This window comes from Myotis nattereri, assembly GCF_964212035.1.
Source record: "Myotis nattereri genome assembly, chromosome: 6".
NCBI lineage: Eukaryota > Metazoa > Chordata > Mammalia > Chiroptera > Vespertilionidae > Myotis > Myotis nattereri.
In genome coordinates this window covers 3037313-3065205 of record NC_138081.1, presented here as the reverse complement: position 1 = coordinate 3065205, position 27893 = coordinate 3037313, and the positions used below count along the sequence as shown (strand labels likewise).

The following is a 27893-nucleotide window of genomic DNA, read 5'->3' as shown; positions in this document are numbered from 1 at the left end:
TTTGTAGTATAACTTGATATCTGGTATTGTGATTCCTCCAACTTTGTTCTTCTTTCTCAAGATTGCTGTAGCTATTCGGGGTCTTTTTAGGTTCCATATAAATTTTTGGAGTATTTGTTCTATATCTGTGAAATATGCTGTAGGTATTTTAATAGGGATTGCATTGACTCTGTAGATCTCCTTGGGTAGTATGGACATTTTAATGTTGTTAATTCCACCAATCCATGAACACGGTATATTTTTTCACTTGTTTATATCTTCTTCTATTTCTTTTTTCAATGTCCTGTAGTTTTCCGAATACAGGTCTGTGGGAAAGCATGGGACTTGGTTGGAAAGTCTGTAAGGAGGATTCTCTGAAAGGTCAGAGGCCTCTGGGGGACCTTGCCAAAGGCAGCAGCCCCTGCCTTGACTGTTCCAAACAAGTCTGAGCCCCCAGATGTTTTTCTAGAATCTTTATGTTTAGACTTCAAAATGTCCTTGTTTGAAAGACACTACAGATCAGGTGTTTTCTCAAGGATGCTTATCCTGGTGATTGTATCTAAAGGTTAATTTTAGTTCAAACTGTTGTTATAATATAAGCCTAAGGAGGCAGGTGAACAGGAATGTTTGCTTCTAAAGCAAAACAGCCCTTTAGCCTTCTCTTTCATAGGAATGTGTGTTAGAGTGATTATTCATCCATTGCTCAGGGTCTGCTGGTCAGACCCAGCACAAGTCTTCTACCTTGTTGGTTAAGTTTATTCCTAAGTATCTTAATATTTTTGTTACAATGGTAAATGGGATTGTTTGTTTAGTTTCTCTTTTTGAGAATTCATTATTGGTGTATAAAAAGCCATCAACTTCTGGGTGTTGATTTTGTATCTTGCTACATTGCCAAATTCATTTATTAATCTAGTAGGCTTTTTTTGGTGGAGTCTTTAGGGTTTTCTATGTACAATATCATGTTTTCTGCAAATAATGAAAGTTTTACTTCCTCATCTCCAATTTGGATGCCTTTTATTTCTTCTTCTTGTCTGATCGCTGTGACTGGGACTTCCAGTATTATGTTGAATAAGAATGGTGACAGTGGACATTGCTGTTTTATTCCTGTTCTTAGGGGAAATGGTTTTAGTTTTTGCCCATTGAGTATGATGTTCACTGTAGGTTTGTCATATATGGCCTTTATCATGTTGAGATATGCTCCCTCTATTCCCACTTTGCTGAGAGTTTTTATCAAAAATGGGTGTTGGATTTTGTCAAATGCTTTTTCTGTGTCTATTGATGTGATCATGTGATTCTTGTCTTTCAATTTGTTTATGTGATGTATCACATTTATTGATTTGAGAATATTGTACTGGCCTTGCATCCCTGGAATGAATCCCACTTGGTTGTGGTATATGATTTTTTTTACATATTGCTGGATCCAATTTGCTGATATTTTCTCAATGATTTTAGCATCTATGTTCATCAGGAAAACTGGCCTGTAATTCTCTTTCTTTATAGTCTCTCTATCCGGTTTTGGAATTAGGATAATGCTGGCCTCATCAAAAGACCTTGGAAGTGTTCCTTACTCTTGGATTTCTTTGAATAGTTTGAGGAGTTATAGGTGTTAGCTGTTCTTTGAAGGTTTGGTAAAACTCCCCTGTGAAGCTGTCCAGACCTGGGTTTTGTCTGTTGGGAGTTGTTTTTGTTTTTGTTTTTGTTTAAATATATTTTATTGTTTTTTTACAGAGAGGAAGGGAGAGGGATAGAGAGTTAGAAACATCGATGAGAGAGGAACATCAATCAGCTGCCTCCTGCACACCCCCCACTGGGGATGTGCCCACAACCAAGGTACATACCCTTGACTGGAATCGAACCCGGGACCCTTCAGTCCGCAGGCCAACGCTCCATCCACTGAGTTAAATCAGTCAGGACTGTTGGGAGTTTTTTTTATTATTGCTTCTATTTCATTGGTTGTTATTGGCCTATTTAGGTTTTCTGATTCTTCCTGATTCAATTTTGGGAGATGGTATTTTTCCAGGAATTTTTCCATTGCAGCCACATTTTGTCAGATATGGGGAATTGCTACTCCAGCTTTTTTATTTTGTTTCCATTTGCATGGAAAAATTTTTTCCATACCTTCACTCTCATCCTGTGTGAGTCTTTTGTTTTGTGGTGCGTCTCTTGTAGACAGCACATAGTTGGGTCATGTTTTCGTATCCATTCAGCTACCCTATGCCTTTTGATTGGAGCATTTAATCCATTTACATTTAAGGTTATTATTGATAGGAAGTTATTTATTGCCTTTTTAATTCTGTATGCCTAGGTTTCTCTCTGTGTTTCTTCTTCTCATTACAACAGTCCTTTTAGCGTTTCTTATAGTGCTGACTTGTTGGTGATGTACTCCTTAGTCTTTTTTTGTCCAAAAAGCTCTTTATTTCACCAACTATTTTGAATGATAGCCTTGCTGGATATAGTAATCTTGTTTTCAGATCCTTGCTTTCCATTACCTTGAGTACTTCATGCCATTCCCTTTTGGCCTGTAGAGTTTACAATGAGAAATCAGATGACAGCCTTATGGGAGCCTCTTTGTAGGTAACAGTTTGCTTTTCTCTTGCTGCCTTTAAGATTCTCTCTTTGGCCCTAGCTGGTTTGGCTCAGTGCATAGAGCCTCGGCCTGTGGACTGAAGGGTTCCAGGTTCGATTCCAGTCAAGGGCACAAGCCCAGGTTGTGGGTTCGATCCTCAGTGGGGGGCATGCAGGTGACAGCCAATCAATGATTCTCTCTCATCATCGATGTTTCTCTCTCTCTCTCTCCCTACCTTTCTCTGAAATTACATATATATATCATAATTAAAATACCAATATATATATATATATATATATATATATATATATATATATATATATATTCTCTCTTTGTCTTTAATTTTTGGTATTTTAATTATGATGTGTCTGGGCATGGGCCTATTTGGGTTCTTCTTGCTTAGGGTTCTCTGTGCCTCCTGAACTTGGGTGACTTTTTCCTTCACCAGGTTAGGGAAGTTTTCTGCCATTATTTCTTCAAACATGTTCTCTATCCCTTGCTTACTTTCTGCCTCTTCTGGCACACCTGCTAATTCAAATATTGTTACATTTCTCATTGTCCCACAACTCCCTAAAGCTGTCTTCTGGTTTTTTAATTGTTTTTTTCTTTTTGTTTCTCTGATTACGTGATTTTTTCAACCCTGTCTTCTAATTCACTAATTCAATCCTCAGCTTCTCTAATCTGCCGTGTATTCCTTCTAATGTGTTCTTTATTTGTGCTATGTCATTCTTTATTTCGGTTTTCATAGTTACTATATCTTTTCTAATGCGGTTGAGTATCTTTACCATCATCATTATGAACTTTATATCAGATAAATTTCTTATCTCCTTTTCATTTATCTCTTCTTCTGGAGAATTCTCTTGTTCTTCCATTTGGGGGTTGTTTCTTTGTCTCCTCATTTTGGCTGCCTGTTTGGGGTTGTGACTCTGGATTAGGTAGATCTGCTATGCTTCTCAGTCTCCAGTGCAGGACAGTTTCTGATTTCCACTGCTTTTGGAATCTCCCCCTTCAACCATCCACAAAAGCTATTTCCACAGCTGGCATCCTGGAAATTGTCAATCCTGAACTGGTCATTGTTGCCAAGATAATCCTTGATGTGAAACCACGTTTCAATGAAGGAGAGGTTTCTGGTGTGAAAGACTCATTTCCAGAGTCCAGTAAGATAGTCGTTATGTCTTAAGTCTTAGAAATGAACCCAACAGTGTTTTTTACCTTCTCTGTTGTTTTTGCTGTTTTAGACTGGTGATTTTAGCAAATGCTATGAAAAGGTTCTCATTTTTCCCTGCATAAGAAATCTCTAACTGCTCTCTCTGTGTGCTTTTTATTGTTGCTCTCATTACAAAAGGAGTCAATAAAGTTGCCTTGCTTGACCTTTTAAAAATGAAGGTTTTGCTCAGTAGATAGAGCATCAGCCTGAAGACTGAAGGGTCCTGGGTTTGATTCCAGTCAAGGGCACATGCCCGGGTTGAGGGCTCGATCCCTTATAGGGGGCATGCAGGAGGCAGCCAATCAATGACTCTGTCATCATTGATGTTTCTATCTCTCTCTTCCTCTCTCTTCCTGTCTGAAATCAATAAGAATATATTAAACAACAACAACAACAAAGGAGGTCATGCAATTTATGAGGCCTCGGGGGAGACTTTCCACACACCCTGCTCAGCGTTGGTTAGCAGTCGATGTTTCCGGGCCTGACCTCGGCCTTACTCCATCTAACCAGACCCTGGAAGCTGTAGCCCTGAGGGCCCTGCTTTGTCCAGGGTTCCCTGCGCTCTGCCTCCCGCACCCTCGTGGGAAGTGCGCTGGCTTGACAAACGCCCTCCGTGTAAGGCTGGGTCAGAGCTCTTTCAGTCTCTGAGCATTGCCTTCTCTCGCTCGTTAATCCAAACATTGCCAACTACCTACCCAGCTCACTAATACAATTACAAAGGCATCTCCCAACATTTAGCCCTGCGGTTTTTGCCGCGCTCCCTGAGGTATGATTAATGCTCACTCAGTTGCCTTCTGGAAGCCCATCCAGACTATTCATGGTCACTGCCTTCTCCTCCACGATCCCCTTCTTCCCAAATATTATCTTTTTGCAGCCTACTCCACTGGCCAGTTTATGTCCATGCTCCCCTTCGCCTCCATGGCTTCCTCGGGGCCTCTTCGGTGAGCCAGTTCATGGCTCTTGCCATGGACATGGAAGTGGCCTCTTCCACATCCATAACACTGCCATGATCCATGTCACAACCACCTCATGGCTGTGGCTCAATTCATGGCCATGCCATGGCTCACTCCGTGTCCAAAGCCATGTGCTCCTCCATGGACCAGCTCATTCCCAAGCTGTGGAGCATTCCGGGGCCCAGTCTTGTGCCCAGGTCCAGACAAATGCATAAATGCATGGAGGAAAACAAAACTCCTTCTGAAAGAGGAAAAAAAACATTATTAACCCAATAGTTCAATGGCTGACTGTTGACCTATGAACAAGGAGATGGTGGTTTGATTCCCAGTTAGGGCTTATGCCCAGGTTGCAGGTTCGATTCCCAGTGTTGGGCATGCAGGAGGCAGCCAATCAATGATTCTCTCTCATCATTGATGCTTCTATCTCTCTCTCCCTCTTCCTTCCTCTCTGAAATCAATTAAAAATATTTTTAAAAACCATTATTATAGTGAATTCTTCCTTCCCTATCATTAAACCTTCTTGGATTGTCAAAAGTAAAAAAAAATTCATTTTGCAATACTCCGGTTTTTTTATCTGTTCTCATTCATTTTTCCCCTCTTTTATTTATATTTATTTATTTTTAAAATATTTATTGTTCAGACTATTACAATAAAGCTGTCTCCCTTCTGCCCCCACCCATTTCCCCCCCTCCACCTGCTTCCCATCCCACCCCAGGCCTTCACCACCTTGTTGTCTGTGTCTACAGGTGATTCATATATGCATATAAGATCTTTGGTTAATCTCTTCCTGCCTCCCCTGCCCCCTTCCCTCTGAGAATTCTCAGAGTGTTTCATGTTTCCATGCCTATAATTCTATTTTATTCATCAGTTTATCTTGTTCATTAGATTTCTTGTTTGTTTATTTTGATTTTTATATTCAATTGTTGATGGATATCTATTTATTGCCATTTTCTTCTTCTTCTCTTCCTTCTTCTTCTTCTTCTTCTTCTTCTTCTTCTTCTTCTTCTTCTTCTTCTTCTAGAATACCCTTCAACATTTCATATAATACTGGTTTGGGGGTGATGAATATCTTTAGTTTTTTCTTATCTGTGAAGCTCTTTATCTGACCCTCAATTCTAAATGAGAACTTTGCTGGGTAGAGTAATCTTGGTTGTAGGTCCTGGCTGTTCATCACTTTGAAAATTTCCTGCTACTCCCTTCTGGCCTGCAAAGTTTCTATTGAGAAACCAGCTGACAGTTTTATGGGCACTCCCCTGTAGATAGCTAACTCCTTTTCTCTTGCTGCTTTTAAAATTCTCTCTTTGTCTTTAACCTTTGGCATTTTAATTATAATGTGTCATGGTGTGGAACTCCTTGGGTTCCTCTTGTTTGGGTCTCTCTGTGCTTCCTGGACTTATAAGTCTATTTCTTTCACCAGGTAGGGGAAGTTTTTTGTCATTATTTCTTCAAATAGGTTTTCAATATCTTGCTTTCTCTCTTCTCCTTCTGGCACCCCCATAATTTGGATGTTGGTACACTTGAAGTTGTCCCAGAGGCTCCTTACACTATCTTCATATTTTTGGATTCTTTTTTCTTTTTGCTTTTTTGATTTTTTTTTGTTTGTTTTGTTTTTGCTTCCTCATATTACAAATCATTGATTTGATTCTTGGAATCCTCTACTCCAGCAGTTGCCAACCAGTGGTCTGTGGAGCACTGATGGTCTGTCAGAAAATTTTGGTAGTCTGTAGAAGAATTTGGACATTATTTGCATTTTTAATGTTTTATTAATCCTAATCTATATATATATAAAAGCCTAAGTGACCGTTATGACCAAACAACCAGAATGACCATTTGACCAGTCACTATGATGTGCACTGACCACCAGGGGGCAGACGCTCAATGCAGGAGCTCTCCCCTGGTGGTCAGTGCACTCCCACAGCCAACCTCCCATGGCCAACTAGCCCCTCCCCCCCAGACCCTCTCCCCAGCTTGCAAACCTCCTGCGGTCTCTTCTCCCAGCCAGCCTGGCCCCGATCAGGACTGGGCAAGAAGGCCCCAATAGGCCCTGATCACCAGCCAGACCTAGTGACTTCACCTGTGCACAAATTTCATGCACCGGATATTTAGTAAATAATAATAAAACAAAAAAATTCTAAGAAATTCTTATATTCTGACCGAATGACAATTTTCGCCTTTACATTGCACTATACTCACTAAATGTACTAGTCTAGTACATTTTGCGAATTCCCCTTTCTAGTAACTAGGGAGGGGGAAACAAGAGAGGTGCAAGCAGCTTCAGTATTGTTTCAACCATTACAGGAGTCACCCACTCAGTGATTACCGATTCTCATCTGATTGTTTTATTTTCTTTATGTGTTGTATGTAACTGTCTATTTTCTTTAACTGTTATATTTAATGGCATCAAATCATTTGACTTTAATAACTATCATATCTTGTTTGGTTTTAGATTCAAATGAAATAAACCCATAATGAGTGAAAAAAAGCAAAGGAATATTTTGCATTTCTTTAGTAATACAAAATGATAATAGTAACAATAGTAATATGTGTACTTCACTTAACCATGAGCTGATCAATGAATCAGTCTCCACAGTCCTCATTGAACTGGAGGCAGAGAGAAGAAAAACCTCAAAGTATCAAGAAAATATGATTCAAACTACTTGACATTTGGATTTGTTTAAGAGCCTGGTCATGAGCTGGATCTACAGCCACTTTGTGTTGTGTGTTCTGAAAGTTTATTTAATGATGCCATGAAACCTTCGAAATGCAAAAGACACTTGCAATCAAAACACCCGGATTTAGCTAAGAAACCACTTGAATATTTTCAAAGAATGCGTGAAAATATGCAAAAGCAAGTAATTGCTCTAACAAAAATGACTGTTTGAGATAAATCCTTATTAAAGGTTTCTTATCTGATAGCACTTCAGATCTCGGAAAATAAAAAGCCATATACAATTGGAGAAGAATTAATTAAGCCTTGCATGTTACAAGCCTGGGAAGAGGTTTTGGGAAGGCAGGCTGTCCAGAAATTGAAAGCAATTCCTATGTCTGTTAACACTGTCAAATGCAGAATTGAAGACATGGCTGAAGATATTGAAAATCAAGTTACAAAAATGGCCAAAATTCACCATTTTATTCAATTCAACTTGACGAATCAATGAACATAAGTAACAAGGCACTTCTTTGTTTTGTGAGGAGAGTTACAGGAAGAATTACTTTGTTCACTCAGCTTGCTGATGGAACAACTATCTCTGAGATTTTTGATGCAGGTTAATAGTTATTTCCTGGAACTCGGAATTGAATGGGAAAAATGTATTGGGATATGTATAGATGGTGCCGCAAACATGACTGGACATCTTTCAGGAATTTTTGCAAAGGTGAAAAATGTTAGTCACCCAGACATTTTGTCTACACACTGCATTATACATCGTGAGCAATTTGCGTCGAAAAAAATGTCCCCAGAACTACACAAAGTATTATCAGATGTTATTAAAATTATAAATGAAATTCGACACAAAGCTCTAATTCTCGAATATTTGAGGCACTTTGCGAAGAAATGGGTTCCCAGTATTCTCACCTTCTTCTGCACGCTGGGGTGAGATGGCTGTTGAGGGGCAAGATACTAACCCGACTGTTCGCCCTGCGCGAAGACGTAAAATTATTTTTCCAGCAGCCAAATAATCCGAAATTACAAGAACTCTTCTCCGACGATGAGTCGGTAGCCAAGTGTGCATACCTGGCAGATATTTTTTTGCTATTAAGTGAACTAAACATACCCTTGCAAGAACAACTTAAGGATGTGTTCACACTACGAGGTAAAAGGGATGCTTTTCAAAAGAAAATATTACTGTGGCAAACACTGTTGGCTGAAGAAGATCTGCAAATGTTTTCAAACTTTGATGAATACATGAGAGAGAAGGATGTCAGCCGGCAGGTGGTAACCATTGTTCAACAGCACCTACACTCACTCACAGAACCTTTTGGTTGTTATTACCTAAAGAAAACAGATCCCAGACATGGCAATACGTAGATAATAGATCCATCTGCGGCAAACATTGAAGACAGCAATTTAAGCGTGAATGAAAAAGAAGGCCTCATCGATCTATCATCTAATGACAGTCTCAAAGCTAAATTCCAGCCATCCTTATCAAGACCTCATTTTTGGATCTCCATTAAAAGTGAATACCCACTGCTGAGTGAAAAAGCAATGGAAAATTTTGATTCAATTTTCAACAACGTATTTGTGCAAAAAAAAATTTTTCATCTGTCACAGCAATTAAAACTTGGTACCAATCTCAGCTTGAAATAAATACGGCTCTCTGTCTTGCGGTAACGTCATTGGAGCCAAAAATCCATAAACTTATTTCAAGCAAACAGGAGCAAATATCACACTCTAAAAATGTGTAATATTTAAATAAGCTTCAATTATTTGGTAAAAATTAAACCTACTTTTAAAAAAAAAATATTTTATTGATTTTGTACAGAGAGGAAGGGAGAGGGATAGAGAGTTAGAAACATAGATGAGAGAGAAACATCGATCAGCTGCCTCCTGCACACCCCCTATTGGGGATGTGCCCGCAACCAAGGTACATGCCCTTGACTGGAATCGAACCTGGGACCCTTCAGTCCACAGGCTGACGCTCCATCCACTGAGCCAAACCAGTCAAGGCAAACTTACTTTAATAAATTTGTTACAATTAAACAATCTTTAAAGATTTTGTTATGATTAAATAAGTATTTATAATGTTACATTAAATAGGTGCATTTCATATTAATAAAATGGAAGTTCTCTTATCATTATTTTACAAATGTAATTATCTTTTTTAAAAAAATCATATTAGTGGTCCACAGGATTTAAAATTGTGAATTTAGTGGTCCACAAGATCCAAAAGGTTGGTGACCGCTGCTCTACTCTACTGTTGAATCCCTGTAAGTTATTCTTTATTATTTCAGTTAGTGTATGTTTTCTTTCTGACTGGTCCTTTTTCATGTCTTTGACATTCTCACTAAGATCCTTGAAAGTCTTATGAAGATCCTTGAGTAACCTTATAACCATGGTTTTTAACTCTGTATTCAGTAGTTTGCTTCCTTCCATTTATTTCATTTGTGATATATTTATTTGTCTCCACATTCTGGCTACTTCCCTGTGTTTGTTTCTGTGTACTAGGTAGAGCTGCTATGTCTCCTGGAATTGATAGAATGGCCTTGTGTAGTAGGTGTCCTGTAGGGCCTAGTGGCTCCACCCCCACAGTGACCTAAGCTGGGCCCTCAAGGTGCACCCCTATGTGGGCTGAGTGCACAATCTTGTAGTTGAGCCTTGATTGTTATTGGTGTCACTGGGAGGCGTTGACCTCCAGGCCAATTGGCTGTGAGGACCAGCTATGACTACAGTGGAAGAGCTGCTGTGCAGGAAATACCCTATGGAGCAGGACTTGCTTCAGTGAGGCTTTGCTGCTCACTGAGTCTGCCTCTTAAGTGTGTTGCTTGTGGATGTGTAGAGTTGTAATTTGCTATGGTCTGAAGCTGACCACTGGGTGCACTGGCTCTAGGGCCTGGGGCCACCCTGCAGGAGCTACCGAAGGATCGGCAGATGGCTGCTACTTGCTATTTGTATTGGACTTGTAAGTGCCCAGGTGAGGCCCAGCTGTGAAGCAAGGAAGGCTGGTGCTAGTGCCAGGTCTTGGGCCTTTTACTGATAGGTTCGGGGCATGCTGTCACCAGCTGATTCTTGTTTGAGAGATTTTAGCAAAGTCTGAAGCCTGAGCCAAGGACAGGCCATTCATATGCAAAAGGTTCTGCAAACAGCTTGGGTAGGGCTGCAAATTGGATGGGGTGGGGTCTCAGAGAATCCCCAGGGTGGAGCAAACAGTGTGCTCCAGGCTGATGGAGACTCATATATAGCTGCCAATCAGCCCTGAGACAGGGGAGGTCCCAACACAGCAACAATGACCCCTGCAAACACCCCAGTCTGAGAGAAAGCCATCCCTGCATTTTTACCCTGATGCCAGACCATCCAGCTCCTCCTGAATGTTCCTGGTTCCTTTCCAGCTGCCACCCTGTTGTAAATGTTTCCCTCCACGTCCCGCATGGTTCAGGGTTCAGGATCTGGAAGAGGAGCCTCACACAAATGAAAGAGAAAAGACACGAGGTAATTTGGGAATATTGGGGGACCAGGCGGGCAAGTCCAACTCAAGAAGAAGGACTTCCACTGGTGCTCAGGCCGCATCAACCTTTTATAGTCAGAGGTAAACAAGGTAGTGGTTACCATAGTTACGCAGTTCTTGTGAGTTTCACTTGTTTTGACCATAGTTACACTTCCTGCACTTCCCTCAGCCCATTAGCTTCCCAGATAAGATCTGGGAGTGTTATAAGGTCAAGTCTAATTATGCTAAGAGGACCGTGCCCTCTAAGCTGGGACTTGTTTGTGACTTTGCCAACAGGTCAGTCCAAGGCTTAACCCTATATCAGTTTCACACACCACCCCAGTTCTGGAGCTCAGGGGACCAAGTCGAGTAACTTCATGCACCGGCCCTTTAAGAAGAACACCTGGGCCTCCAGTAGCCTCTCTGTCATTCAGCTACAATCCTTGCTGGTTTTTACAGACTGAAGTTATGGGGACTTCTCTTCCCAGCTCTGGAAGCCTGGGCTGGGAGCCTGGTGTGGGGTTGGGACTCCTTGCTCCTCATTGGGGGTGGGGGTGGGGGGGTGTTCTACAGCCTAGATACCCATCCTGATTAAAAAAAATGGCACACATGGGTGTTGGGCCAAGCTGGTCTGTGCTCCACCCCTCCTACCAGTCTCAATGTGCATTCTTCTTTACTTCTCTAGTTGTAGGACTTGCATTCAGCCAGCTTTCAGGTGGTTTTGAATGATGGTTGTTCTGTATTTTAGTTGTAATTTTGATGTGGTTGTGGGAGGCGGTGAGTACCATGTTTACCTACACAGCCATCTTGGTTCACTGTGTCTCATTCATTCTTCTTATTGCTGCTTCTCTCCTTCTCATTTGTGCAGTCACTTCTGTGAGCAAACTGCCATCCTCCCTCCTGCACTTGCACTCTCCCCGGGAGGCCCTGCTCGATGCCTGGAGAGTATGTGCCTAGGCTTTCAGGACAAGGATGAATCCAAAACCCCAGTAGGGGTTTGAGTCTTTTGTCATGTTAACCATCCAACCTGTCTGTGAGGACGGGTAAAATTAATGAGAGTTCACTCACGGACAGAGGTCAGAACAGTAGTTCCCTGGGTGGGGCGGGTATTGACAGGGAGGGGCACAGAAGAAACCACTCAGATGATTGAAATGTTCGAGAGTTTGAACTGGGTGGTGGTGGTACAGGTGTGACCACATTTTTACACTAATGAAGCTCTACACTTGAGATTCATGCACTTCCTATAAGTTAGACTTCAATTTTTAGAAAAGGCAAGGGAACGCCCACAGAGCTAAGGCTTGGCGAGCCGCCCAAGCACTGGGCTGTGAGCACAAACTCCTGTGCAGATGGCCTGAGCCCAGCCCCGCCCGTGTCCTCAGAAAGTCACCCAGTCTCTTCAGAATAATGGGTGTGCGCCCCAGGTGGGTGAGCAGAGGTAAGGGCAGATGTGCTCTCCTGCCCTCTTGGTTCTGGACCTAACACCTGGTAAACAGTTAATAAAATGCTACTTATTATCACACCTTCATCTTAAACAGGCAGGGGCTTGGTCATGGCTGGGGAGCTTCATTTTGTTCCCACCATAGAAAGGGATAGGAGATCTATCTATATATAAAAGCCGAAGCGACCGTTACGACTGAACTACTGGAACGGCTGGTGGGCCAGTAGCTATGATGCACATTGGTAGTCAGTACGCTCCCACGCAGGAGCACCGCTCAGCCAGAAGCCAGGCTTACAGCTGGTGAGTGCAGCTGCAGCAGGCGCAGGGGGGGCCAGCCCTGGCCTGGGGTACTCCCCAGACACCTGCTGCTTAGTACACTGCTACATCCCTCATACCCCATAAGCCTGCAGTTACAATCTTTGAAGAACAGTTGAAGCATGGACCAGCCTGATATCGCTGAGGGCTCCTGGAGCTTTGCCTCGGGCATCGAGATCAAATCTCATCCCTTACCGTTTGCCCCAGAGCTATAGAGGGAGGCAGCAATACAACAGTGCCCACAAGGTGGCGACTGATAATCGGGGTAAAAGTCAGAGAGATGGATCTGAAGGGTGGGGGTGTGGGCAACAGAGCACCCCTGCCCCTCAAGATCCCCAACTTTGTATTGTTCACCTCGGAGTGTCTCTTATCCAGCTCCGAGTGGTGGAAAGTGACCAGCATGTCCTAAGGTGTCCACTGGGGACCTCCCGGCTGGCAAGGCGTGACCCTGGCCACAGAAGGGGCATTTGAGGAAGCTGCAGGGAGGAGGACAGACTCCCTACTCGACTTCCCTAGGCTCATGGGAACATGGAAACGCCCTGGGCACATGGGCGTGGGCTCCCAATTTCCTTTCAATGTGCACAAATCCGTGCACCAGGCCACTAGTTCTGAAATAAGAAACTCAAGTAAATTAATTGTAAATTATGCCAATGATTTGTTGGTTGGTGTGTGGAATTTTCACTCATGTATTGAGTATTTACTCTGACTCATCCTACACATGTGGTAGACCATTACAGGAATATGTACAACCAAAATGAGAAAACAGAAAAGTATTTTTTAAAATAGAACAAGAAAAAATATATTAGAATAGAAGATGGAGAGCGGGGTGGAGAATAGAATGCAGAAATGCAGGCAGCGGCTGGCGGCTGGCACGCCCACCACGGGCCACTGCAGGGCTCCGGCTGGGAGCCTGCCGGCTGGGCGCACTTTGCTGTGGTTTCTGTCCTGTTAGGCTGTTTCCTTGTTACCCACGCTTAGCCTCTAATGCAGTGGTTTGAAATTTCCAAACTACCTGAACTGTACTAAGGGATCCCTAGAAAAGTGGAATTCTTTTCACTTGGGTAAAATCCAAAAAGGCAGGAAAGAGCCTCCCCCCGCCTCCCCCAGGCGGAGCAGGTGGTGGCATCTGTAACCAAACGGAAAGGCCTGGTGGGAGCCCTTCTGGCGCTTTGTCCCAGCTGCTTGGTCACAGACCTCCTGCCCTCGCCACGCCCTCTCCGCTCGCTCCTGGCCACTCCACCGCCCTCTCTTTTCCTACTCGCCGCATCTACCAGGTTCATCTTCTGTCCCTCTCCTTCTCGTGGGCTTTATATTATCCTCTGAGAGAAAGTGAAAACCAGACAGAGAGCGGAACAGCCTCCCTGCCACTCCCCGGCTGGGAGGGAGCTGGGACCGCCAGGCTCCAGGTTGGCTGCGAAGGCGTCCCAGGCACACGCCCCCAAGTGCGTGGGGGGGGTGGGGGGGAGGTGGGGGTGTGGGGGGGCGGCTCGGCTCTCTGAGCCAAGAGCTCACTCTCACGGATTCAATCGGTGGGAAATGTGGTTCTCTAAGCTCACAGCTCACACAAATTTGCTGTTTGAAATCTCAGTAAGAAGGAAATGGCCCAATCTTGTGGAAGAATCTGTTACTTTGACAGAGGAGCAGCCTCGCTTCCCAGCCCAGGCGCGGAGGAGCGGCTTTGAACACCTATGTCTATTGTGCATTGTCGCTTCCAAAGGGACCAAGTCCGCTACCCAGCCCAGGGCCACACCTGCCCCCAGCCGCTTCCCCGGAGCTTCCTGAACGCTGCCCCCTCCCCTGCCCCCCCCCCCCCCCCGCACCTGCCCTAGCTCCGGGAGCAGCTCCTTGCTGCCCCTGCTGCAGTCTCTGCTGTGGCCTGAGCCACTAAATGGGTTGGGAGACCACCGCTTGCTCAGCTGCGCGTGGGCAGTGGGCGTGGGTAAGGCGACTCTGCCCACTGCCCTCTCCTTCTGACATCCTCCGCCTGTCATTCCACGCCCATTCGTCACCCATCTGCCAGGTGGGCCACCACTCCACGCACAGTGACTCAGCAGGCAAACACTCACTCCTACTGACACTCCGATGGCGACCACCACTCAGAGATGAGGACCACGGCCCCGCGCTGCAAACGCCCCCCGGGGCTCCCGGGCCCTGTGCTTGTGCGCGGCGGGGGGGGGGGGGGGGGACGACTGAGCGGGTCCCCGGGAAGGCGGTGCCGGCTCCGGGCTCGCTGGCCGGCCTCGGGGCTGTCCCAGGGACAGCGCTGCCCGCAGCCGTGGTCAGGGCCTCCGTGCCCGCGGTGACAGAGATGGGGGTCGTGGGTCTGGCCCCGGCGGTCCCGGTGCCTAGGAAACAGGTGACACAACTCTCTGGGTTGGCGGTGGAGACCAGGAAAGGGAGGGGGCCGGGAGCGGAGTGAGCCCAGCACCCGATGGTGGCGGTGGAGACCAGGAAAGGGAGGGGGCCGGGGAGCGGAGTGAGCCCAGCACCCGATGGTGGCGGTGGAGACCAGGAAAGGGAGGGGGCCGGGAGCGGAGTGAGCCCAGCACCCGATGGTGGCGGTGGAGACCAGGCAAGGGAGGGGGCCGGGGAGCGGAGTGAGCCCAGCACCCGATGGTGGCGGTGGAGTGAGCCCAGCACCCGATGGTGGCGGTGGAGACCAGGAAAGGGAGGGGAACCCGGGAGCGGAGTGAGCCCAGCACCCGATGGTGGCGGTGGAGACCAGGAAAGGGAGGGGGCCGGGGAGCGGAGTGAGCCCAGCACCCAATGGTGGCCGTGGGCGCAGGAGGGCGGTGCGGGGAGATGGCAGAACGTGGCGCGCGGAGGCGGGGCCCAGAGTAGGTGGGAGGAGAGGAGAGGAGGCAGGATGTGTGCCCTGGTGGCGCTGGCGCTGGAGGCAGAGGATGGAGGAAATGCGACCCGATGGGTGCAGAAGCCGCAGCACCGGCAGAAGCGGCAGCCGGCGGACAGCGGTGACTGTGCCGGCCCTGGGTGCACGGAGGCTGCAGGAGGGACAGACGGGGAAGGACGCCTATGCGTGGGTGAGGCGGGCCGGCTGCGGGCCGAGGTGAGGTGAGGTCACACCCAGAGGCCCGCGAGGCCAGGCGCGGCCTGAGCAGGCGGAGCACGCGGTGCGGAGCGGGGAGGCGGCCTCCGCGCAGCGGCTGGGCTGGGTGGGCAGAGGCCACGGGGCGGAGAGGAGTCGCTGCCTGGCGCTGGGCGGCCCAGAGTAAATGGGGGGGCTGGGGGGGGGAGCCTGTCCCACAGGAGCGCTGGTGGCATGTGCCACATGGGTTTGCTCAGAGCGCGAACAAACACGAGAGTCGCTGAGGTCTAAGACCGGACGAGGGCGGCACTTTCCCTGTGAAGGGTCAGAGGGCGCATTTTAAAGGTGTTTGGGTCGCAGCGTCTGTCACAAGCAGGCCAGGAGCCTGCGAGCAGCTGCGATGGGAAGAAACAGGCGGCTGGGCCCCCGAAGCCCGCATGTGGAGGAAGGGACAGCAGGTGAGGGCCGGGCGCTGAGCCAGGGCCAGCGGATGGGAGGCGGGGTGGGGCTGTGGGTGGGGAGGAATCAGCTGGTTGTACTGGGCACAGAAGTGAGAGAAGCTGACGGGTGGGGGTGGGGGTCAGTAGAGGTGAGGTGAGGCCACTGTGGGCAGAAGAGCTGGGATGTAACCACCTGGTGGGGGACGTTCGCACAGAAGAGCTGGGATGTAACCACCTGGTGGGGGACGTTCGCACAGAAGTGCTGGATGTAACCACCTGGTGGGGGACGTTCGCACAGAAGAGCTGGGATGTAACCACCTGGTGGGGGACGTTCGCACAGAAGAGCTGGGATGTAACCACCTGGTGGGGGACGTTCGCACAGAAGTGCTGGGATGTAACCACCTGGTGGGGGACGTTCGCACAGAAGTGCTGGATGTAACCACCTGGTGGGGGACGTTCGCACAGAAGTGCTGGATGTAACCACCTGGTGGGGGACGTTCGCACAGAAGAGCTGGGATGTAACCACCTGGTGGGGGACGTTCGCACAGAAGAGCTGGATGTAACCACCTGGTGGGGGACGTTCGCACAGAAGAGCTGCCGACTGGGTGGCAGGGATGGGCTCTGACCACAGGAGGGGAGGCCAGAGTAGAAACAAGCAGGAGCGGAGAGGAGGGGTAGCATTGGAGCTCATGGCGGTGAGACTGGACCAGAGCCTAGACCAGAGATCACAGGGGCAGCTGAGAGGTGCTCAGAGCAGAGGAGGCGCCGGCTACCTGAGACCACGGTGCTGGCAATGCCACTCCCCACAGAGCAGCCCTGGGGCCTGGGCTGGGAATGAGCCGGATGCTTCTAGAGGACTGATCCAGAAAAGGCTCTACAACTGTCAGCAGCTCCCAGTGGCCAGCCGCTGGAGGGACACTCCCACAGGAGGTGAGTGCTGGTATGAGAATAAACAAGTTGTTGTGCCCAGATTTCAAGATTCTCAAGGGCCCACCAGGGAGCCAGCCAGTCTGATGCAAAAGCAAAGAGTCCTTCATTTCGAACTAGTTCGCCTCCCTGACCACACTCACCGATGCAACGGTAAGCCCAGTGGCCGAGAGAGAGAGAAGCCTGATGGGATTGTGGGTTTTATAGTAAGGGCAGTGGAGGGGACTGTGGGCCGCGCCGATTGGCCAGGCGCGAGTCGGGTCTTGTTACACAGGATGTGGTCATCTCTATGGCGCGCACATCCCTTGATTGTCATTGGTTAGTTTAAAGAAATCCTGGGCGTGGCCAGCAGGGGCCTGGGCTTCCGGGAAGAAGGTACTCTCCTGAGCACATGGCGGCTGCCCCAAAAATGGAGGACCCAGGGCAAGATGGAGGGCGCCGTCCTCGCCCCCCCAAGGGCGAGCTGAGCCCGGGCTCCAGGGGCCAGTCCGGTTGCCGGGGGTCCAGCAGATCGACCAGTTCCAGCCCAGACAGGAAGTCCACGTCCTCCGTCTCGTCCCCGGGGGCGCCGGCGAACGCCTCCTCCTCCATCTCCTCGGGCGAGGGCACGCACCCTGCCCCGCCGCTGCCGCTGCTGCCGCGTGGGTCCCATGGGGGGGGGGGGGGCGGCGGGCGGGTGGCGGCCTGCGCCGGGCTTCCGCCGTGGGCTGGGGAGTCAGTGCCCGAGGCCGCCAGCAGCGTGGTCAGGCTGTGCCTCATGGGGCCTGGTGGCTGGCCCACATAGGCCCTGTGACAACACGCCCTTTCAAAGTCATCTTTTTTTGTCAAAGAACAGTTTAGACAGCTGCTATGTTGGCTGCATGGCTTCCAGCAGAAGTAAGTTTGTGGAGGTTGCAACCCAGGGAAGTTTAAAACAAAAGCCAGCTAATTCCAAGCCTAACAAACCATTATCTTCCCCACCTGAGGCAAAGCGGGCGGGAAAAGGAAAAAACCCCAAGGTTTCCAAGTGGCAGAATGGAAGGTGGTACTTGGGTGCTTGCTGAACTGGGAAGGGCCAAGAAATTTGCAAAACCCCGCCCAGCATCATGTCCATTAAACATCCAGTTGTCAGTGTTGGTATTAACTGGGATGGGACCGGGACAGGAAGCAAGTGCCTCGTGCCTGCTTGTGCCGTCACAAACCCGTGCAGGCCAGCGAGGCGGAACTAAGGCCGACCTTCGGGCACGCAGCAAGAGAATGGGCGGTTCTTGAATGAGGAGGGACCTCGTTCCAAGGGTGGTCCTGGAGGCATAGGACTCCCAGCCAGAGTAGCGTGTCCTTTCTTTGAACAGAAAGGACAATCATAGTTAACAGCATAATTCAAATCCCTGTTACAAAATTAGTCAAGAAAATGCTTTAGGTAATAGTTGGCTTTAAAAATCTCAAAGTTGTTAAGATATAAAGCTTTTCAGTAAAAATCTAAAAGAGAACAAGAGCAGACAAATGGGATCCCTTGAATTGCCTCGCCCCTCCCCAAGCCACCGGGGGACAACCTGAGGAAACATCCAAGATGGCGATTTACAATCCCAGCCTGCCCCTCAGGCTCCAACTGGCCCTTTGGCTGCCAGGCCACCAGAAACCAGCTTTCCTAGGCTGTGAACGAGTTCCAGCCTCTACTGGAAGACCCACCTAGTGTGGCTGGCCAATTAGATCAATTTCTAGGCCCACAAGTATATACGTGGACCGAATTAATGTCCATTTTAGGAATCCTATTCTCGGGAGAAGAGAGAGCAGTGATCCGAAGGTCAGCTATGGCTATCTGGGAGCGAGAGCACCCGACTGGCCCTGGGGCACTTCCAGCAGAAGTACCATTTCCAAACCAGGAGCCCCCGTGGGACCGTAACAATAAGGACCATAGCGGGCACATGAGAGACCTTAGGGAGCTGATCATTGAAGGGATCAGGGCAGCAGATCCCAGTCTCAGAACCCAAACAAACCCTTTAACATCCAACAAGGCAAAGAAGGGGCTTCCGAATTTACCAAGACTGAGAGATCAAATGAGAATGTGCTCTGGGCCAGAACCTGAGGACCTGTTGGGCCAAGAAATAATATAAGTTACATTTTGTCACCAATAGTTGGCCTGACATCTCAAGAAAGTGGCCTAGGGAAGGGCTGGCCCGGAGCACTTGTATCCCTAAGGAAGAATGTAGCAGTTTACACATAATTTTCCAAAGTCTTAGGTAACTTAAAACTTTGGAGTTTACTGAATTAAATAATAAAAATTATTAAATAGCTAGGTATTGAAAAATGAAATATATGTGTGGTAAAATTTCGTCTAGTTTATAATATTTTATTGGCCTGATTTTTTAAAAAAAGAGGATTAATTGGTCTGAACCAAATTTTTAATATTAAAACTGGTTTAAATTTAATTAATGTCTTTTATTTATTTTTTAATTAGACCTTTATTGTTCAGATTATTACATTTGTTCCTCTTTTTTCCCCCCATAACTCCCCTCCACCCAGTTCCCACCCCACCCTCCACCCTCACTCCCCACCCACTGTCCTCATCCATAGGTGCACGATTTTTGTCCAATCTCTTCCCGCATCCCCCTCACCCCTTTCCCCCCTAAGAATAGTCAGTCCACTCCCTTTCTATGCCCCTGATTCTATTATAATCACCAGTTCATTCTGTTCATCAGATTATTCACTTGATTTTTAGATTCACTTGTTGATAAATGTGTATTTGTTGTTCATAATTTGTATCTTTACCTTTTTCTTTTTCTTCCTCTTCTTAAAGGATACCGTTCAGCATTTCATATAATACTGGTTTGGTGGTGATGAACTCCTTTAGCTTTTTCTTATCTGTGAAGCTCTTTATCTGACCTTCAATTCTGAATGATAGCTTTGCTGGATAAAGTAATCTTGGTTGTAGGTTCTTGGCATTCATCACTTTGAATATTTCTTGCCACTCCCTTCTGGCCTGCAAAGTTTCTGTTGAGAAATCAGCTAATAGTCGTATGGATACTCCCTTGTAGGTAACTGAGTTTCTTTCTCTTGCTGCTTTTAAGATTCTCTCTTTGTCTTTTGCTCTTGGCATTTTAATTATGATGTGTCTTGGTGTGGTCCTCTTTGGATTCCTTTTGTTTGGGGTTCTCTGCACTTCCAGGACTTGTAAGTCTATTTCTTTCACCATGTAGGGGAAGTTTTCTGTCATTATTTCTTCAAATAGGTTTTCAATATCTTGCTCTCTCTCTTCTTCTGGCACCCCCATAATTCTGATGTTGGTACGCTTGAAGCTGTCCCAGAGGCTCCTTACACTATCTTCGTATTTTTGGATTCTTTCTTCATTTTGCTTTTCTGGTTGGGTGTTTTTTGCTTCCTTATATTTCAAATCTTTGACTTGATTCTTGCGATCCTCTAGTCTGCTGTTGGGAGTCTGTATAATATCCTCCATTTCAGTCAGTGTATGCTTAATATCCAGTTGGTCCTTTATCATAACCTCGAGGGTCTGACTAGATTTCTTGAAGATCTCACTACATTTATTGGCGGTCTCACCGGTCTTTTTGAGGGTCTTACTAAATTTATCGGCAGCTTCTAGAAAGTTCTTGAAAAACCTTAAAAGTGTGGTTTTGAACTCTATATCCAGTCGTTTGCTTTCTTCCATTTCTGTCATTTGTGTCCTATTTCTTTGTCTCCACATTTTTTGTGCTTGCCTGTGTTGATGGAGTGGCTTTCTGTGCTAGGTGTCTTATAGGGCCCAGTGGCTCAGCCTCCCCAATTACCTGAGGTGGACACTCTTGGTGCACCCCCTTGTGGTCTTTGTGCACAGTCTTGTTGTAGTTAAGCCTTGATTGTTGTAGGTATCACTGGGAGGAATTGACCTCCAGGCCAATTGGCAGTGAGAATCAGCTGTGTCTGCAGTGAGAGAACTTCTGTGCTGGAGACACCCCTCCAGGGCAAGACTTGCTTCAGTGGGGCTTTGGTGCTCACTGAGTCTGCCCCCTGAGTGTGTCCCTTATGGGTCGGAGGGGCTGCAATCTGGATGGTCCCACTCTGACCACCGGGTACACTGGCTCCTGGATCTTTCAGGAGGTGCTTATCTAGCCTTTTCCTGAGGCTACTCAGCAGGAGCTCAGCTGTGAAGGAATGCAAGTTGCCCTGGGGCCCTGGGCCAGCTGCAAATTTGTTAGGTAATTTTCAGATTGCAAAAGCCTCCAATCACAGCTTGGGGGGGGGGGTCCCAGGGGATCAATAGGGCAGAGCAAACAGCTATGGCTGATCGTAAGTCCTTCCCTAAGAGGCCCCGAGTCTCAGTGTCCGGGTAATCACTGCAAGCACCTCTGAGAGAAAGCCACCCTCGAGATGCGAATGATGCCAGACAGTCTAGCCCAGGGGTGGGCAAACTTTTTGACTTGAGGGCCACAATGGGTTCTTAAACTGGACCGGAGGGCCGGAACAAAAGCATGGATGGAGTGTTTGTGTGAATTAATACATGTTAACACTGCTGCTGGTGAAGGAGCGGAGGGGAGAGCAAGAGAACCCTCTGCTCTTTCGGCTCCGTGGGCCAGATAGAACAGCCAAACGGGCCGGATCTGGCCCGGGGGCCGTAGTTTGCCCACGGCTGGTCTAGCCTCTCCCCATATCAGTCAGGGTCCCCAGAGACTCGCCCAGAACTGGAGTTCAGAGCAGTTGGAAGCTTGAGACTCCCTCCTGATTGAAAAAGCCAACCATATCCTCAGCTGCCAGCCCTTTCCGCGTCTGCCTCCATACCTGTGCACTTAACTTTCGCACCGCAGCTCCTCTGAGTCTTGGTATGCTTTTCTCTTTCCTTCTAGTTGTAGTATTTCCACTCAGCCAGCCTTCCTGTGGTTCTGGAAGATGCCCATTCTGTCTTTTAGTTGTATTCTTGAAGTGGTTGTGCGAGGCAGCAATCTCTGGTGTTTACCTATGCCACCATCTTGGTTTCTCTCTAATTAATGTCTTTTAGAATAATTACAAAAAATGTGTTGATAAATGTTAATCTAAGAAATGCTGGCTGTTTATTTTTTGGTAAATCATTGAAAAATTAAGGTTTCTAAGGAAGAATTCCAATACATTAAAAAAAAAAGAAAGAAAGAAAAGGTCTGTACAAGTTGTAGAAATACTTAATGGAAGGACGGGCATGATTATGCATTTTGAAGGAAAAATAAGGTGGTTTCTATAAGTGGTTATTTCTGGAAATTGTAAAAATGTTTTTGAAAGTTGTAAGACTGTCCGTGGAAATTATAAGAAGTTTATAAAAAAAGAAATGTTAAAAAGAAATTGATGATACAGGCCAGTAAGCCAGGACAGAGCAGGGAAACTGAAATATTAAAACAGCAGTTGCAACCACCTAGAAAACTCCGTCTTCCCTAAACCAAGGACACTTAAGAGTCAATGATTTGCATTTTGCCTCCCTAAACAGAGGGTAAATAGCTTATGCCAAAGTTCTCAGGAAGACTGACGGGAGAAATCCAATTAGTGTAATTTGCTGTCCACACCCAAGGACAAATGAAGTTAGAAAATGAGCCTTATTTTGATCAGTTCTTTTCTAGTAAAATAATTATGTTATATTAATCAGGTATTTAATAAAAAGACCATCTTTTAATCATAGGAACTGAAGTTTGCTGGCCTATGTTCCTGTCAAATACACTTCAATATATAATCTTTTGGTAAAATCAAGTTTGACAACCTTCCTAGGGTTTGAATTTTAAGAAAAGTTTCTTTTAACCTGGAGTTGGCTGTAGGTGATTCCAATAGGCCCTGGAATGCCTCAAGATCTTCCTACAATGGAAACCAGGGACCAATTTCTTAAGAACTGTGTACTGGGAATCTCTTCTACTTTAATCTCTCTCAGGTTAGAAGGCCTCCTGACCCAAGGCCATCGTGAGTTTCCAGTGCATCGCCATCGACCCGAGGACTACGTTTGTTCTAATCAAGACTTGGAAGGGAAGCAAGTTGGATCCCTCCTGGGAAGGACCCTACCTGTCCTGCTTACCAGAGAGACTGCTGTTCGGACTGCAGAGCGAGGTTGGACCCATCACACACGGGTTAAGGGCGGGCACACCTCAACTTGGACAGCCAGACCAGGACATGTCCCCTTGAAACTGACGCTAAAAACTGTGAGCTGTCTTAATAACCATGGTGTACTGGGCTCTATTTGCTTTAGGAATCTGGCAAATTGCAGGGGCTTACAATGCGGGCTGGAGAAATATGTACAATCTGGATCATGCTTACCCAGTTAAGTTACTGGTTATAGATCACTTGAATGACTTGGATATTTCAGCCTTTAGGTCAAAAGATTGGCTAGGACTAGATTTAGGAGTAGATGTCACAGGACAAGATCCCTTAGTCCCATGGTTGACAAACTGCAGCTCTCGAGCCACATTCGGCTTTTTGGTCCCTTGAGTGTGGCTCTTCCTAAGCCTTAGGAGTACCCTGATTAAGTTAATAACAATGTACCTACCTATATAGCTTACGTTTAAAAAATTTGGCTCTCAAAAGAAATTTCAATCATTGTACTGTTGATATTTGGCTCTGTTGACTAATGAGTTTGCCAACCACTGGCCTAAGGCATTGGCAGCTTTAGTGACAAGTGAGCTGGAGCCTGGGATCGAGGTCCTTTCTCCGATGCACTACAGCATGGTGTCCACCCTCACCCCTTTGATTAGGAGCTGCAGTGATGGGTGTCACATCCTCCCATGTGTGTATGGGGGGGTCTTACCCAAGGGTTAATTGGAACCGCATTGACCAAACAGCAAGTTAGTCTCCTCCTGGACACTGCAGAGCATGAAAGTCATTGAATGTCAGCCGTGTTTGAAGAAAAGTGTTTAAATAAAGAAAAGGGGGGAAATGTGAGAATAAACAAGTCATCCCTTTTCTGTCAAAGACCAGTTTAGACAGCCGCCATTTGGGGCTGTGTGACTTGGCAGCCGCCATGTTGGCCGCATGGCGTGCCGCTCCCCTGGGGGCCGCCATCTTGAGACAGCAAAGGCTAACCCCTCCCTCTGAATTAGCCAATCACGAAAGCCTGTGCACCTGAGCTCCAATCAAGAGCAAAGGACAGGTCACGTGGGTCAGGGGTTATAAGCCCGCCTGCTCGGTGCCTGTGCTTCCAGACTATGTGCGCACCCTTCTGCGTAGAAGTGAAGATGTCTGCCTGCGGCCTGGCTCCCGGGTGTGTTTATGCTTCGTGTTCCGCCAGGACCCCTGACTTGGGGGCTCACCTTATTTCTGACACTGGGGCACCTCCCAGCACTGCTACAAGGTGCAGGGTTGACCAGCCAGCACTCTATTCAGAAAAAAAAAAGATGTTTGGAATGAAATTAAGAATTATCCAACCTGTGGGAAGAACAGTTGCTCCAGTCCCTCGCTCATCTGCCTGGCTCCTGGCTGCAGAGCCGTCAGGGAGGGCCCTGCGCACCGCCCAGCTGTGCCCTCGGTGCCACCCACTGAGCAGCACACTCTCCTCATCGAAGCACAGGGACAGGGCCATGCTGAATCAGCCTGAGCGCCTGCTCTGGGAGGCTCAGGAAGAACTCTCCCGACGTGGTGCAGCACCGGATGACTGGCTGATGCTGCTGGGTTATACACTTCAGAGTGGTTAAAAAGCTAAAATGTATGTTACACATTTTTTTATTGATTTTAGAGAGCGGAAGGGAGAGAGAGAGAGAAACATAGATGTGTGAGAGAAACATCGGTTGTTGCCTCCCGCAGGAGCCCCAGCACATATGGAACCTGCAACCTGGGTCTGTGCCCTGACCTGGAACCAAATCGCCCACCTTCCCATGTATGGGATGACGCGCCAACCAACGGAGCCACTGGCAAGGGCACATGCAAATGTTACACATATTTTACCACAAGAAAATCTTTAAGAAAAAGGAGGAAGAGGAGGAGGAACATTAGGAGAGAGAGGGAGCGGGGGAGGAAGGAGAGGAGGAGGGGAGGAAGACGGGGAGGAAGAAGCCAGCAGTTTCACCACAGGTGTGTCCCACCACAGAGCGGACAGAATGAGTATCAGGCTGTGCTAGTATTTTTCCTTGCAAAACAGAAAAGAAAAAATGTGACCTTCACTCAGGTGGAACCTGTTTGAGAGTGTGGCCCTGCACGGCAGCCGTGGCGCCGAGTGCGGACTCTCAGGCCCAGGTCCCAGCGGCCGTCCCCGCGGCACAGGCTCTCCACAGGAGTGCTCCTGCGACGCAGCAGAGCTAGCTGCAACGTGCTGTCAGTTTCAGTGCAGTGGGTTTTAAAACCTGGGAGCCAATTTAGATAAATTACATTCTGAACAAATGGGCAACAAGCATGAATATTCTCTCTTGGGTTTGTGCAATTTACTATGAGACTCTCCTTTTCATTTTATTTAATGATTGCTGCTAAAAGTGAAAGGTACTAGCAAGAAAGTTAATTAGAATTTTAAAATTTGTTTTGTGCCCTAACCGGTTTGGCTCAGTGGATAGAGCAGCGGTTCTCAACCTGTGGGTCGCGACCCCTTTGGCGGTCGAACGACCCTTTCACAGGGGTCACCTAAAACCATCCTGCATATCAGATATTTACATTACGATTCATAACAGTAGCAACATTACAGTTATGAAGTAGCAACGAAAATAATTTTATGGTTGGGTCACAACATGAGGAACTGTATTTAAAGGGCCAGAAGGTTGAGAACCACTGGGATGGAGTGTTGGCCTGGGGACTGAAGGGTCCTGGGTTTGATCAATTATTCTCTCTCATCACTGATGTTTCTTTCTCTTCCTCTCTGAAATCAATAAAAATATATTTTAAAATCCTATATAATAAAGAGGGAACATGCAAATTAACCCTCACACCATCACAAGATGGCTGCGCCCACAGCAGAGGCGGGGTTCCTGTAACAAACTGTAACAAGCAATCAGCAGGGACCCGAGGCTGCACCCGGGGGGCCCTGAGGCTGTGCCCCCACCTGGCGGGGCTTGACGGGGGTGGGACCAGCTGGGTCTGGATCTTGCATGATTTTGAGGCGTGAGCGGGTGGGCGGGGACTTGACTCTGGGCCCCGCCGTGTGCCCCAGACTCTGACAGGAGGAAGATCTTCATATACATTTTACTAATTTTCTTTCATCTCTGACACTTCTATTACAGAGAAAGGGCAAATAGCAATATGAAAATAGTTCCTCTAGCTGAAACCGGTTTGGCTCAGTGGATAGAGCGTCGGCCTACAGACTGAGGGGTCCCGGGTTCGATTCCGGTCAAGGGCATGTGCCTGGGTTGCGGGCACATCCCCAGTGGGAGATGTGCAGGAGGCAGTTGATCGATGTTTCTCTCTTATCGATGTTTCTGACTCTCTATCTCTCTCCCTTTCTCTCTGTAAAAAAATCAATAAAATATAAAAAAAAAGAAAAGAAAAGAAAAGAAAATAGTTCCTCTAATTAACTCACGTTTAATGTGTATGAAATACTGGACCACTAGTAAATAAATAAAATTAAAATGTGTTTTCTTTTAAAAAGACATTTAATCCCTCATCATATCAGATACATCTAAATTATTACATCTTTTTAGGTGCGAAATTGAGACAGGAGCCTTACAATATTATGTGGCCCAATAAAAGATGCAGTTAAGGTCGTTTAAAACCTATGAATAGCAGTGTAATCTGGTGTAATGTTTAAATCTGTAGGTGCAAACGGCAGGAGGAAAAGGTAAAAATGGCCAGCCCTCGCCTCTGGAGAACAGGACGCAGACATGAACAGGAGTGGGCGCATGGGAGGTGTGGAGGGCGGGATGGCCTGCTGCAGGGGGGCGGGGGAGGGGGGACCCCTGGAACTGTTTGCTGCCATGCCTGAGGGACCCCCTGCCTCCCCAGCAGGCGGCGCTGGGGCATCATCGCTGCTCTCCCTGCGCGCCCTCAGAGCTGGGTTCCCAGGCGCCCAGCGGACCTGAACTCTGAGCCCTATTCCCAGTGAAGCCAGCCGCGGGGGGCGGGGGCGGCGAGGCGGTTGGGGGCCGGGCTCTGTGTGGGCGCCGGGGCGAGGGCGGTGCCGGAGGGCGGTGACGGGCCGGGCGCTCAGGTGGCACATGAAGGGCTTCCTTAAGGAGATGCTAGCGGGCTCCCCCGAGGCAAAGTGACAGCCGGGAGAGGAGGGGGAATCGGGAAGGAAGAACCTCGGAATGACGCTCCCCCCCACCACCCCCGCCCATCGCACACCCTTCGACCCCAGTGCTCCCAGAGCTTTAATAAACTGGAGAAAAAAATCCAGAAAACATACAGATGAAATACTCGTGGGGGAGGATGTCCAGAATCTGGGGTGAAGTGGGGGGCAGTAGAGAAGATGAGTGAGTGGCTTTCAGTGGAAGAGACAGGAAAATGAGCGCTGGGTGGAGAACACCATCAAGGAAGGTCTGGGGGGGTGTCAGTGGATGAGAGTGCAGGCCCAAGTCAGCCCCTGTGCCCACCACAGCCCAGCAAGCCAGGCCTGCAGGTGCCCACACAGATGCTTAGAAAAACTAAGGGGATTGGGAGGAAGAGGGCAGAACCATCTCACTGAGAGATGTTTATGATCTTTTTGTAATTTTTATTTCTGCTGGGAATGGAGAGTGGAGAAGAAAATAAACCATCCTTTCCTCTTAGATCCTTTTTTTATTTCTACATTTAAAAAAGAAAAGAAAAGGGTAAGACCCTGGAAACAGAGACAAGCCTGTTCACACACTCTAAGTGGCAGTAAGTGGAAATGATATAGATGGGTCCTGAAACCCAGGGCTCTGTCTCAGGCTCCTCTCTCATCTGACAAGACAGATCTGGGCATTGCCCTCTGAGGCTCCCAAACTTCCTCACCTGCCCTGCCCCTCCCAGCACCCAATGCCCTGTATTGGCTCCCACCCCAAGCGTCCATTAAACACTTTCATTCTCAGACCAT

General features: G+C 47.5%; 1 long non-coding RNA gene across 1 annotated transcript; it reads left to right on the top strand.

Annotated features, from left to right (window-relative positions):
- Positions 1-15476: 15476 nt before the first annotated feature.
- Positions 15477-26718, top strand: LOC308520991. Its single transcript, XR_013996123.1, has 3 exons — positions 15477-15665; positions 16894-17014; positions 22866-26718. It is a non-coding gene; the product is annotated as an uncharacterized lncRNA (long non-coding RNA).
- The last annotated feature ends 1175 nt before the right edge of the window (positions 26719-27893 follow it).